At 40.1% G+C, this 13,681-nt stretch overlaps 1 long non-coding RNA gene across 1 annotated transcript in view; it reads right to left on the bottom strand.

Annotated features, from left to right (window-relative positions):
• LOC141778691 (uncharacterized) overlaps positions 1 to 13,316 on the bottom strand; it is a 43,630-nt gene extending 30,314 nt beyond the window's left edge. Inside the window, exon 1 of the long non-coding RNA XR_012596118.1 lies at positions 13,149 to 13,316. This is a non-coding gene — a long non-coding RNA (uncharacterized LOC141778691). The remainder of the gene's footprint in view (positions 1 to 13,148) is intronic.
• Positions 13,317 to 13,681: the final 365 nt, after the last annotated feature.

Raw genomic sequence — 13,681 nt, 5'->3', positions numbered from 1 at the left:
AACAACATGATTTAAAATACATAAATACAGTAAAAATGTATATAAAGTGCAATAAAATTAAACTGCTGTAACTGGTCTGCACATACATGGTTTTCCTGTGCAAATGAGGGATTATTACCAACATTTCAGGTGCACTCACTTGTCTCACTTTTACCACTAAATAAAGTGGTTTAGAGAATCCGGATAAACTTGTTTACAGCCTGTCTGAGCACTCGTGTTTTTGCCAAGTTAGATTTCATTGCAGACGTTTCATTATGTTCTCCTATGTCAACAATTATTTAACCAATAGTACAATTACATAACCAATAAAATAATAATAGAAGTGTTAAAAGGTCTGCTGGGAGTATGATGCTATCTATCTCCAGTGGAAAGTCCTCAGTAGTTATGGTCTTCCTCCGGCTATACAGGAGGCCATTTTGGGAGGTGGAAGAGCTTAGATGGTGTGATGGTCCCGATCACCGGCCAAATGCTGGCGCCTGGGCAGGGGTCGTAAAAGCAGAGACAGAAATAAAAACTAATGGTGTGTCATAGCCAGAAGGGAGGGGGTATACCATGCCCTGGCCGTACAACAAAACAGCCGTTTCTCATTACCAAAAGGGAGGGCAGGGGGAATGGTAGAGTATGCACCGTAAATTACACATTCATCGCTCTTCCTGACCATAAATTCTTACCTTGGCTCCATTGGACAGAGCTCTCCCTCACCTCCCACTCTCTCTTTTTTCACTCTGTTGTTCCCCACTCCCATGTTTTCCAAGAGAAATGAATGGTAAATCTTTGGAGTATATGGGTAACCTCGATTTGCCAAGATCCTTAACACTGAATGATTTCATTACTTTAGTTTGGCCTTTAAGCCAGACCCCAGGGAGTGCATCACGTCAGTAGGGAACACCCAGTCCATGTCTGCTGGACTTAAACCCGCAATCCCTGATCCAAATGTAAACAAAAGGGTACCACCACTACACCGCAACTCAGATGATATCACTCTCAAATGGACTGACAGGTCTTTAAATACAAAGTACCACTAGACTACAACTAAATCTAATCCACTAATGTTTTCTAATCCGTTTTGTAGTTTGTGAGACATAATCAACTCATCAGAGTCATCATCTGCATCTCACATCAGCGAGTGGAGCTGACTCAGGTGTTATATATCCAAGCTGACATTGGGCGAAGGCGGGGTACACCCTGGACAGGTCAACAATGAACCTAGGAAGCCGGAGAACCCAGACAAAATCCCCACTAACACGGGGAGAACATGCAAACTCTTGCTGTGAGGCGACAGTGCTAACCACTGCACCATCGTGCCGCCCCAAGCCCAACCAATCATGCTGTTTTTTCCTAAACCTAACTAAATGGTTTTGTTGCCTAAACCTAAGCAAGTGTTTTTTTTTAAATTCACAACATTAAGCATGTGTTTACTATGACTGAAAAGGGACGGTGACGGGTCTGTATCTGACGAGTTGGGATGAGAACGTGTTGATATAGTTTGTTTCTACCGGTAATGCTTTTAAACTTCAACGTGAAAGAAAAACTCTCCAATATTTTCAATTAAGATAATTTTAACAAAAAACAAATGCTGACTTTGCTCAGTGAAGTACACTTGAAAACAACAGCTGCAACATCATTTTCCAGATATAACAGATCATAACAGGGACTTGTTTCTGGCAAGACACGTTGCTGTTAAGAAATGTTAATGAGGATCATGAATAATTCTCATTATAATAAATAATAATTCCATTCACCTCCAGTGACCTGTATCAGGACAGCAGTAGATATGTCACAATCTTGGTAAATACCCCCACAAGGTTGTTATTGGATGATTTGACCCTTTAAACTCTCCCTCTGGTTTCTATTCATTATTTTATTGACGTCTTACTCAAAATGCCTGTGAAAAAGTTAGTTTTCAGTTCCATTGTAATCCACAGCTTCAATGACATAATTCTTAAAGAAATCTCCCTATGGTGCTCTGTCCTCAGAGGTCTGGAGTACATGAGGCCACTGGAGTCTCCAACTGAGTCACCAGTGGCTGCCAGCACTGAACCCTTCCCTCCCTGTACTATACTGGCTTCCAGTTCTTTAAAGATTAGCCTTGGGAGATGTCCTGTCAGCAATCCCACTGATCCATTTTAATTTCCATCTCTGAACCATCCCCTCTCTATGGCTCAAGATCTGAGGGGTTGAATCTGGACAAAGAGAACATGTATTGTACATCAACACTGGCATGTTTGATCAGCAACAGATATCTATAAAAGTATGGGCTGCTAAATCAAAATAAGAAAACTATTTCAATGTTTTAGGGAAGCCAACACTACTCTGTGAGAGAGAGACAAATCTACATCTGATGATGGTTAAAAGACATAAGTCACTTGAAATGGAAATCATAATGGAGGCATTAGGGTGATGTAGTGAGTACAAATTTGGCAGACGAGGGTTCGATGTTCAGAGTCAATGCCAGATGTTCAAGTGTCCAAGAGATATTCACTAAATTCCTGCAGTATCATCTGTTGGGTCTGTAGCTGACTCTATGCTTGACGCTTACTGCAGAAGGAAGAAAGGGAGAGTAAGGTTTCCCAGGAAGGAACAAGGATGTATCAAGCAGTTCTTTTTGTAATAAGCAAAGTGGGAAACCCAGAGTATGCATGAGACAAGCAGCCTGAGCTTTAGTTTATATTTGCAAAGCTTGATCTACCCCAAATGTGTCTGAGGCTCAGGAAAAGGTCACAAACGAGGAAACGTTTAGAAGATGCTTGAGAAATGGTAGATATGATACTTGATATGTACTGCCTCCTTTTGGAAATAATCAGTACTACATGGAATCCAATACCCATATCTATACTATTTAGTATGCCAAAACAATATTTAGAATGTCCCAAAGCATAGTATGTCAAATGCAGTATGCCAAAAATACCAGGATGTTCTACTACATCTGGTCGCATTTTGCAGTATGCAAGCCAGCATGCTTTTCTGGCTATTCTCACCCACAAATCTCTGTGCAGCAGATATACACCGATCAGCCATAACATTCTGACCACCTGCCGATAGGTCCCCCTTTTGCCGCCAAAACAGCCCTGACCCATCGAGGCATGGACACCACTAGATCTCTGATGGTATGCTGTGGTATCTGGCACTAAGCCGTCAGTAGCAGATCCTTTAAGTCCTGTAAGTTGCGAGGTGGGGCGTCCATGGATCGGACTTGTTTGTCCAGTGCATCCCACAGATGCTCGATTGGATTGAGATCTGGAGAATTTGGAGGCCAAGTCAACACCTCGAACTCGTTGCCATCCACATGATGCAAGAGAAAACGTGATTCATCAGACCGGGCCACCTTCTTCCATTGCTCCGTGGTCTAGTTCTGATGCTCATTGTGCCCATTGTAGGCGCTTTTGGCGGTGAACACGGGTCAGCATGGGCACCTTGACCGGTCTGCAGCTACGCAGCCCCATACGCAATAAACTGTGATGCACTGTGTGTTCTGACACCTTTCTATCAGAACCAGCATTAACTTTTTTCAGAAATTTGAGCTACAGTAGCTCTTCTATTGGATCGGACAACACGGGCCAGCCTTCAATGCCATCAATGAGCCTTGGCCGCCCATGACCCTGTCGCCGGTTCACCGGTTTTCCTTCCTTGGACCACTTTTCGTAGGTCCCGACCACAGCAGACCAGGAACATCCCACAAGAGCTGCAGTTTTGGAGATGCTCTGACCCAGTCGTCTAGCCGTCATAATTTTGCCCTTGTCAAAGTAGAGTCAAAGAAATCTTTGTTGTCTTTCACATATTGAAATTTACAATAATCACACAATCTTTTTAGATGATTATTTAAAATAACTGGGTTTGTAAAATATAGTACTACTTCTGCACAGCTGCAATAAGTCTACTCATGCAATATATCAAAATGAAAAGAGCATATTATAACATTTCTTTAATTTCTTAGATTTTTATTTAAATGACAACCTGCATTCTGTTGAGCGCCGCTGATCTTAATAGCAAATGGCAGCTGAATGTGAATTTATGTTTTATGAACATCAACAACAACAATTGTGTATTAAAGAATTGTATCAAAATGTTATTACTTCTCACTCTTGCATGCTAGTTTTTGGATCTGAGCCCAAGGATCATGACTTTAAATCAACAATGTTATGACATTATTAGTTGGGGGTGAGGATGGAGAACAGTGTGAATCAACAATGGTGTTTTTCAGAGAGTGGAGGTAGAAATATTGGCGGTAGGTCAAGGCAAGATTTTATGTCATTAAATTAACTTTATTTTCACAATAACATCTTTTAGATTGTGTTGTCATGGTGCACTTACTGTATGGTGGTATACAATTGCAGTGAAAGAAATAACCACCAGAGGGGGCCATATATACATAAAACACTCATCATCCTACACATTACTAGTAACTATAATATATGGCATAATCATATGAAATTGATGTTATTCATGAGACCATAGTAAAGATTAGATTAGATTAGATTTTGCAATCCAAATAAAGTAATAAAACACTTTCTTTTCTTTTTCAGAGGTTTGTCAAAAGAGTTTTGAAAGTTTTTGGACAGGGAAAGAGCCGCAAAGCCAAAAGAAAAGAGAAGATAAAAACAAGAAAAGAATTCAATCATAACAATCTTCCATCACTGAATTGAAGAAGAAACCCATATACCCTTATGAATCATCTCTGTTTATGTTTTTTTTTTCTCTTTTCCAGAATATCAAAACAAAAGTAGTCACAAAAAGCTAGATTTACTGGTGCCCTTGTTGAACTTTTGATGATAGACGTTTGACTTTAACGGACCATAACTCTATACGTGCCTTTAGAAGTTCTCGGGGGTGTTTTATGGCAATATGAGCTGGTGAGAAAAAATACTCTCTGTTAGGCGGGCGTTTGCTAATTCATGAAGTTTATGAAGATGATGCAGAAATGTATAAAATCTATGCATCTAGAGCTGTCTCAGCATGTCAAGATATTTACAACTGTCCTCTTGACATCTCATACATCATCTCCATAATCTGCCTGTCCAAGTAAATCTGTTCAGATAATAAATTAGATATCCAAACTTGACGTACTCACTTTTCTCTTTCACTTCATCAAAATTGATCTCTTATACATGCTCTCTTTTTTTAAACAGGAATCAGATCAGTCCTTCACAAAGAGCTGGTGAGCTTATCTGCTTGTTTTTCAATGTTAAATCTTCTTGACGTTTTGAATTACAGTCAATCATGGTCAATCCACTCCTCAGACTTTTTGACATTCCAAACATCTCATCTCCAAACAACTGCTCCAATAGCTGCCAACAGTAGAGGACTGTAGTTATACTGGGCTGCTCCAACAGCATGCATGCTCAGCAAACTGCCCTTTAATTCACCTCTGTTTCATGCAGATTCAAACACATCCTGCAGTATAAATGTTTTCATTGACAACCTTCGATCCCATTGAAGCAGAAACGCAATCAAGAGATTTCTTATTTCCCATCAACAGCTTGGGCTCATTTGATCCGTCTCTCATCGTCCTCACTGTTGGCCAAGGTTGTGACTGCTGTGTTCTTTCCTACCAATCACTTGTTTTGACTCAAAACCTCCCATTACCTTCACCTTTTCACCTACTGGCAATATACGAACGCCTACAAATCAACCTCAAAAAAATAAACCCTGAAAACAATCAAAAGCAGAAAAAAGTTTTCAATTAAAATATTTAATTGTGATTAATCACATGATTGTCCATATTTAATTGCACATTCTTTATCTGTTCAAAATGTATCTGAGATTTGTCATGTATTTAATACTCTTATCAACATGAAAGTGGGCAAATATGCTGCTTTATGAAATGAAAATACATTTATATTAGAGTGATATGGGTGCAAAACTAAGCTTAAGCTCAGTTCAGTTATACTTATCCATACATGTAAGTGCCCAAAGACTGTATTTAGTATGATAAGGAAATATTCCACAGCATTTGTTCTGATTGGTCAAAAGTCTTGAAATTTGGTACGGACATACTCTGGGCAAGCTAACAGTACAACTTTGAAATGTTTAGATAACATGAAAAATCACACTTTTATCAAAAGACAAAGTCATGCTTTTTGAAAAATGAAGTGTGAACATTGTGTTTATTGAATGTTTTTCCCATTATATATTCTTTTACACTACACGTGTGTGCACATCTTTGACATTCAACTTGTTATTTTATTTATCTCACTTGAAATTGCCTTAACTGCTGCCAAACCTTTGTATGAACAGTATTACAAGTAAACAAATACATATCTTAGTCCTCAAACTAAACTGAAAGAGCAAGAAGATGAAAGCTAAGATAATAATCTGCTGCTTTCCTTGCCAAGAACAAAGAGGCTTTTATTGCATACTGTACATTTCAGGCATTATACTCTTTATGGTCTTCGCTGGAGCAATTACCGAGAAGGGCAGAGCTCAAAACCACAGTCGGACAATAGCCGTTGTGACTAATATTCTTGTGTCCTGAGGATGTTCGAGGATGAATTGCTTTATAATAATTTATCACATTCCTACGCTCCCACATTAATAGACTGCTTTAGTTCCAAAACCACATCAAACCCTTACAAGTGTAAAAATGTATGGGGAGTGGGGAAATGGCAGCAGTGTGTCCGAACACATTCTGCACTGTAGAATGTGTGAAATGCAGTATGGGTGTGAAATACAAATGCAATGTATATTGCCTAACATTTACTGCACTTTTATCAGCAAGAGGTGATTGTTTTCTGCACAAACTTTTCTTGTAGTACTTGTGGTGGTTTCATATTTACATTCAAGGTGGTCAGGTACTATAGCTGAGCTGTCAGGTATGCTCTACATGAATACTAAGTACACCGACTAGCATGCTGTCCGGAGTTGTCATCAGTCATCCTCAGGAAAGGATGGATCTTAGCAGACGTTGAATCAGAGCGGTGGACACATCCGACCCTGAACTCTGGAAAAACAAGGCCTTGTTTTCCTGCTGAGAGCGCTCATTACAAGACAGTATATGAGCTTCCCACAAGCAAGCACAACTCCTTGACCTCAGTTGGGAGTGAATGGAGAGGACGAGAGCTCGGGCCAAGCCACAGAGGCAGCCTCCAAACCTCGCCAACGAGCACCAGCCCTGTGAGTGTCAGCTTGGGACACAGATGTATGTTGTTTTTTTTCCTTTTTCTCCATCCACAACACATAGGCACTCAGTGCACAGTGAGCCGCTACAGCTGCTCGGCTGTGGAGTCGTAGGTTCTGTTGTGGTACTTCAACCAAAAGAAGAGAACACATTTAGACCAAAAATATAACTAGTAGAGGAAGAGTCCCTCATGGTGGTTCATCACTGCTCAGGGAATTAGAAAAGATGAAGAATAAGAGTCTTCCATCCATATAATGTTTACCATGTTCATCATCTTACTTGTTAGTATTCGAACATCTGCAAATTAGCCCCAAACATACAGTTAAAGTCGATTGTAGAGTCCTTAGTTTAGCAGGTATTTAGTTGTAAACCACGTTTCAAGTATTAGACACATTGAAATTTTAACCTGATGATGGTACTAGAGGTAAAGTCAGGGGATCACTGAAGTCATAGGAATTCATCCTCTGGGGACCATGAATGTCTGTGTGAAGAGGGCACGACCAGTTCTTGTGCTGCAATCTAAATGCGTCCCAGTGGATCTGCTCGGGAAAACATGGACGAGCGCAGCAAACTGATGTTTCTGTGTGTGTGTATGTATCTATTTAAGTGTCTGAGCTTCACAAGCATCTACAGAGGGCCTACATCAATTACTACAGTGCCATTAGCAAAGAGAAACATATATAAAGTAACCATCTTTAAATTAACAACTATGAGAGGAGTAGACTATAGTACCGCATGCTCGCAAAGACTTTTATCAAGCACAGATCAACTGAATGGAAATGGAAATAGCAGCTACGACATTGTTACAGCACCTTTCACAACATAAACTCTGCATAAAACTCTACATCAAGTAAAACATGATAAAAAGGTAGTAGTGCCTTTCCCTGTGTGCGCCGCAGGTTGCTGTGACGTCAGGTGTGTTTATGTCGGCAAACTCGGGCAAGATTGATCTATCTATCTATCTATCTTGACCGTTCCATTGTGCTTTTCTGTGTTGGAGGCCGTTTTTTTCCCCGAGTTCCGAGTACAATGGATTGCAGCATTGGTACAAGCCAAATTTAAAGGGGACATATCATGAAAAATTCACTTTTTCCAGTGCTTGTGCACATACATTTGGGTATCTAGAGTGTCTACCGACCCACAAACTGTGAAATAAGACAACCCAGTCAGTTTTTATGGGCTGCCTAGATCAGAAAACATGTGAATCAACAAGCCATTCAGATTTGGCTCCCCCTTCCTATGTCACATGCAGGCTCATTAGAATATATCACCCACGGCTTGAGAACTACCTTTGCAAAGGTGCACCATTTTTGATGATGTACGTTACCTCTGAAAATGTCGTGATTTACTTACGTCGCAGTGTGTTATCTATCAGTGAACAGATACATCAATATATTTATTTAAACTGGTGTTTGCAACTTATTTTGCCATATCTTTTTGAAGGGAAACCTCAGAACCCATCGGCCTCGGTCTGACGGCGATAAGCCTCTGGGGGGCAAGGGGCTATATTTCTGGGGTTCTGGTGTAGCCAGCGGTCATCAAGGAAAAGATTTCCTTTTCCGTGCGCTGCTCATTGTTTACAGTTTATGATTAGAAACTTGAGATGCGAGACTGGAGTTGGAGTTGAGAGACGACATGTACGACCGCATCGTTTCACAAGTTGCCAGTTTTATAAGCTAATTTTAAACCGATAAAAAGCGAAATCATTGTCAGACGATAGCCGGTGGGTTCCGCCTCTTTTGCTCTCCACATGGACCGTTTACCTGCATTCAACCAAAGCCTGCTTGAACCATGGATGTAGGCCTATAAAAAGAACTGGATACCTTCATTCCTATGAAAGTTGCTCAGTGACGCATGAAGCCAAATGGGCTCAAATGCCAAGTATAAAATTCCCTGGATCTTCCGGACCTAATGCTTGACATAAGGGCTGTTCAAGTGTTCATACTAAGAAGTTGATTTATGTCAAAAAAGAAAAAATCCACTAAGACGTCTCTTTCCCAATGTAAGTCTATGGGGAAAAGTCTTTTTGGGCCCAATGGCATCACGTGACCAACCGGAAGCTGTAATTCCACCGTTTGGGGATCGAACGTGTTTGGTCAATACTACTCAAACTACGAACGTAAACCAGAACACTTCCGATACCAAAATATTGTCCCGTTGCTACAGATTCTACATATGAAAGCAAAATGTGTTTACAGAGATTAATCCAATGGAAACCTTTGAGTTAAACTGTAAACTGACATGTTTTATGACTTAATTTCGCTCTGACTCGGCATCACCCCATCCTCCAGCTTCTCCAGTAGCAAACATGCAGTTAAGTAGTCACTGAGGTATGCTGTGTTACCAATGAGAGTATAATCTCTCAGACATTTGGGGTTAACCCACGTCTGCTGAGGTTACATACTATAGACGTGACTGCGGTGGACCAGTTCACTTTGTCAAGTGGACACCTAACGCTAAACTGAGTAATGATACGGGCCAGGGGAGCGCAGGAAGAAACCAGAGGGCCGAGGATTTAACCATGGAAAATATTCAACAAGTCATTTTTCTGTCAAAACTCATAGCCTGTCTCTTTTGTCTCTCATACTGCACCCAGTAAACACTACATACTGTTTACTGTATGTCTCTGATGGATTAACATGATATTTGAACACTGTACTTTTTGGCAAGCTATATTTGGTTGCCTCCATTGCTTGTTGAATAAATGCAAAGCTCTTGCTCCTTATAGTCACAAAATGGGTTTGTTTAAATAATACAAATCCTAGTGAGGATATTTGATTGTTGGAATAAAGGTAGTTCTTTCACACAGACAACTAAATGACAACACTTTTTGATTCCCACATAAATCAAACTTGTCTCCACAATGTTCATGTTTTCTTTTTTTTATGTCGAGTGACTCACTCACAAAACAGAAACCCAGTGATGTGTCTGATGTGAAAGGAGAGTACTCACCCTCACCCCCCCTACAGACTATTTTTCAGGTTTTGCTGCGTCACTGCTGATAACTGGGCTGTAGACGCACACACTTCCAGCTACACTCTTTGTGGTAGGAATATTAAAGAGATTATATGAAACTCTATCTGATGGACCCCTAATTTATGGGAGTTAGAATGACAAGCAAGGTTCTTCTTCTTCGTCATCTTCAGTGAATAAATCTAATCTGACCATCTAAGGAATGCTTCCTTGCTCAACTAATGGATTTCTTCATTTATGGTTGGAAAGTCACAAAAGATGAGATATTTGGACATTTTTTCTGTGTGTTTTTAGTACAGATTTAACAGTTGAATTATGACTGGGGTTTACATTTTTTAATGTTGACTACAATTTGTCAACACGCCCCAGACTTTAATCCTGTATGGGGAATCTGAATTTCAACAGCTCAAAAGGACACACCACAATTTGAGGTGTTGATCGTTGGGAGGAAATTCCCAAAACTGCTTAAACTCCTCAGTCAAAACCACATCGAGGATAGGAGCAACTTAAATTATTGTTTGTTCAGAAAATAATGTGTTCACAGCAACATTTTGACTCTGCTGAACTCCCTCAAGCAGTCAACAAGAACAAATGACACACCTCACTATATATACTGTATACACACACACACACACACACACACACACACACACACACACACACACACACACACACACACACACACGCTGGATCACTTGCCACAAGTGTGTTTCCCAATCAGTAATCAACAGGTGAGGCTTGGCACAATTATTTTTCCACCAGGTGTGTCGCTACCAATAAAGTCTGAAGAAAAACAATGCTGGGAACAAATGAACACACAATATTTCAAATGCTCAACTTTGCCATGTATGAGGAATGCACGGGATCATAACAAATTATTGTCCATCACCTCGTCCTGATAAATGAAACTGCTGAGGTGTATTAGAGTTGATGGGATACAGCAGGCTGTTAACAGTAATATTGTATAACTGACTCATACTGTTGTGTGCTTGTCTAGACGTTGTGCATGATGTGACCTCAGCCTGCTGCAACAGTCACCGCTGCTGGTTCAAGCTTGATCAAGTTTTTCTGATTATGTCTTCCTTGTTGTTTAGCAAACGAAAAACAGGAGGTTTGTCATTATTTAATTCATTAACTCATTTGGTGTCTTTTATGTGTTTGAATAAAATAAATAGCACGGCATTAAACAGACATTCCGCGTGTCATGAGGACGCATTTTAGGCTTTTCATTTGTATGCCACTTTTCACGAGTTATTTGCAACAAAACTACGATAACGTCCACAGCTAGGTTTAGGCAACAAGACCATGTAGTTAGGAAAAACCTCATGGTTGGGCTTAAAATTAGTACGTAAACTAAGTTAAATACATGCGGAAACAGGGTAACATAAGTACGAAAAACACGTCACAAATGTCACTAACGCAACTTCAAAATAACTCAGCAACATTTTGTGGCACATCACTAGCTCTGAGTACAGATTATATGCCGTGCATATCATACACCAAGAGCAATATAGGCATTGTTATTGCACACAAAATTATATTCATAAGCCACAGGGTGAGACTGGGCTGAAAAGTCACATGATTCTGATACCACTGTTCAAACTAAGACAAATCAGACCTGTATCTGATTTAGGACAACAAATGAAAGTGGCCCAGAAAAGTCAGATTCCATGTGATTTGTGCAGTTTACACTGTTATTAAAAAAAAAACTGATCTGAGTCATTATGCACAAAAAAAAAAATCAGATTTGGGCCATTTGTGCATGCACACTTTGGCTACGTTCAGACAAACGTAGCATCAAAAATCCACGTTTACGTGCTAGTTGTTAAAACTAAACTAAACAAAACTGTCATCACAAACTAAGCATTATTTATTTGTCGTGAACATCAACCTGATTATTCTGGGGGGTTGCAAGTCAAAAAGGTTGAGAACCACTGAACTAAAACATCCATCCATCCATTATTTGTAACCGCTTATCCCAATCGGGGGCGGGGCGGGCTTCCATTTATAATCAATGTACAAGTACACTAGAAATCCTAGTCAATACTGATGTAGTACATACGATACAGTAAGCCGTTTACTGTATGTTGCACTAAAACACCCCTGTGTTCCACACACATGAAATCTGTACATGAAGAGTGGAGCAAAAACGGCCTAAAAATTACAGTTAACTTTGATACCTTTATGCTTCACTAAATATTCTCTGAGATTTTGGGGTACTGAGGTAATAGTATACCCAGAATTTAATCCAATTAATCGATGTAAGGCTATTTAGACACACTACCTCCCAATTGGTTTAGAGGCTCTGCACACCCACACAGGTGATTTCACTCACTGTTGCTCATTAGGCCTCTGTTCAGTTTGCTGCATTGAGGGAAGCGTTGCTGGGAATTACAAAACTGCATAAACTAATAAGAATTACGAAGTTGGTGTCTCCAAACAGGTGCAATAAAACTGTGAGTGCAGGAGAAAGAGTTGCAAAGACAGAAAATCAAAACATGAAATTGACTTATTGTGACACACTTTTAAATTGACAAACTTCACCCACTGCTGCCAAACTGCAGGAACTGGACGTTGTCTATTTCCAGTGTATCTAAATCTGCGCAGATACACATGAATTTGAATTAATTCAATCACATAATAAAGCAAATGCCAGTTCAATTAAGCTCCACACAGTTGTCACAAATACACAAATTTATTTGTTAAATTTTATCTAAATCTAAAAAGCATTTCAAATTAAACACAAATCTGATTAGTTATGTAAGAGAGGAGCCATTAAAGCTAGGGTTGGTAATGCTGAGAAAATAGCAAGAGTACGCTAGATTTGAAAAACTATCCAACTGAAAAAGCCAACCAAGTGTTGCCGACTCTCTTCCAATGAAAGTAGCTGCTGACTAGCTCCAAAAGTCCCTAAATCTAGAGAGAAAGTCGGCAAGTCGGCAACACTGACAGCCTGTCGCTTCAGGCCTCCCTCCAAAGCCACTCTCCCAAAATTATAATTATGAACATAAACATATCATAATGAATGTAAACAACAAACATGGTTATTGTTAGTACTCACAGATGTCAAGCTAGCAGCTTGTGGAAGACTCCAGTGACGAAAACCCTTTTCACAGCAGCCATCTTCACATGTCATAGCAGGAAAATACAGGTGGAATTGGTCAAATGAATTATGGTCCTATTCAATTTAGTGTGTCACGGTCATTCCAGTGAGCCAGCATGCACAATACCAGGGTCCTGGCCCACCTGAATGCAACAGGGCCATAATCAATATTATTAATTACACCTGTGTGTAGCCTGCAATGACATGTCAACATGGCTGCTGTGAAAAGGGTTTTAGTGCATGAGCAGAGTCCATGTAGGCGGCAGGTAGCCCGTCCAGGTTTATCACAGTCACTGCGATACAACAAAAATATTTTTGAAGAAGATTACCAACCCTAGCTACGGCGAGGGCTAAGATTGTTACAGATAAAAACAATAATTATACCGCATCACCTTCACCTTGGAAGCTGAGAATCTACTTCCCTCTCAAACTGTGATAAGTGATTCTGATTTTATGCGGTAAAGTGATCCAGCCGGGTGAGAACAGGGCAG

Source organism: Sebastes fasciatus, chromosome 12 (genome assembly GCF_043250625.1).
Source record: "Sebastes fasciatus isolate fSebFas1 chromosome 12, fSebFas1.pri, whole genome shotgun sequence".
In the NCBI taxonomy this organism is placed as follows: Eukaryota; Metazoa; Chordata; class Actinopteri; order Perciformes; family Sebastidae; genus Sebastes; species Sebastes fasciatus.
The sequence above is the reverse complement of the archived record's forward strand: the minus strand, read 5'-3'. Positions and strand labels throughout refer to the sequence as shown.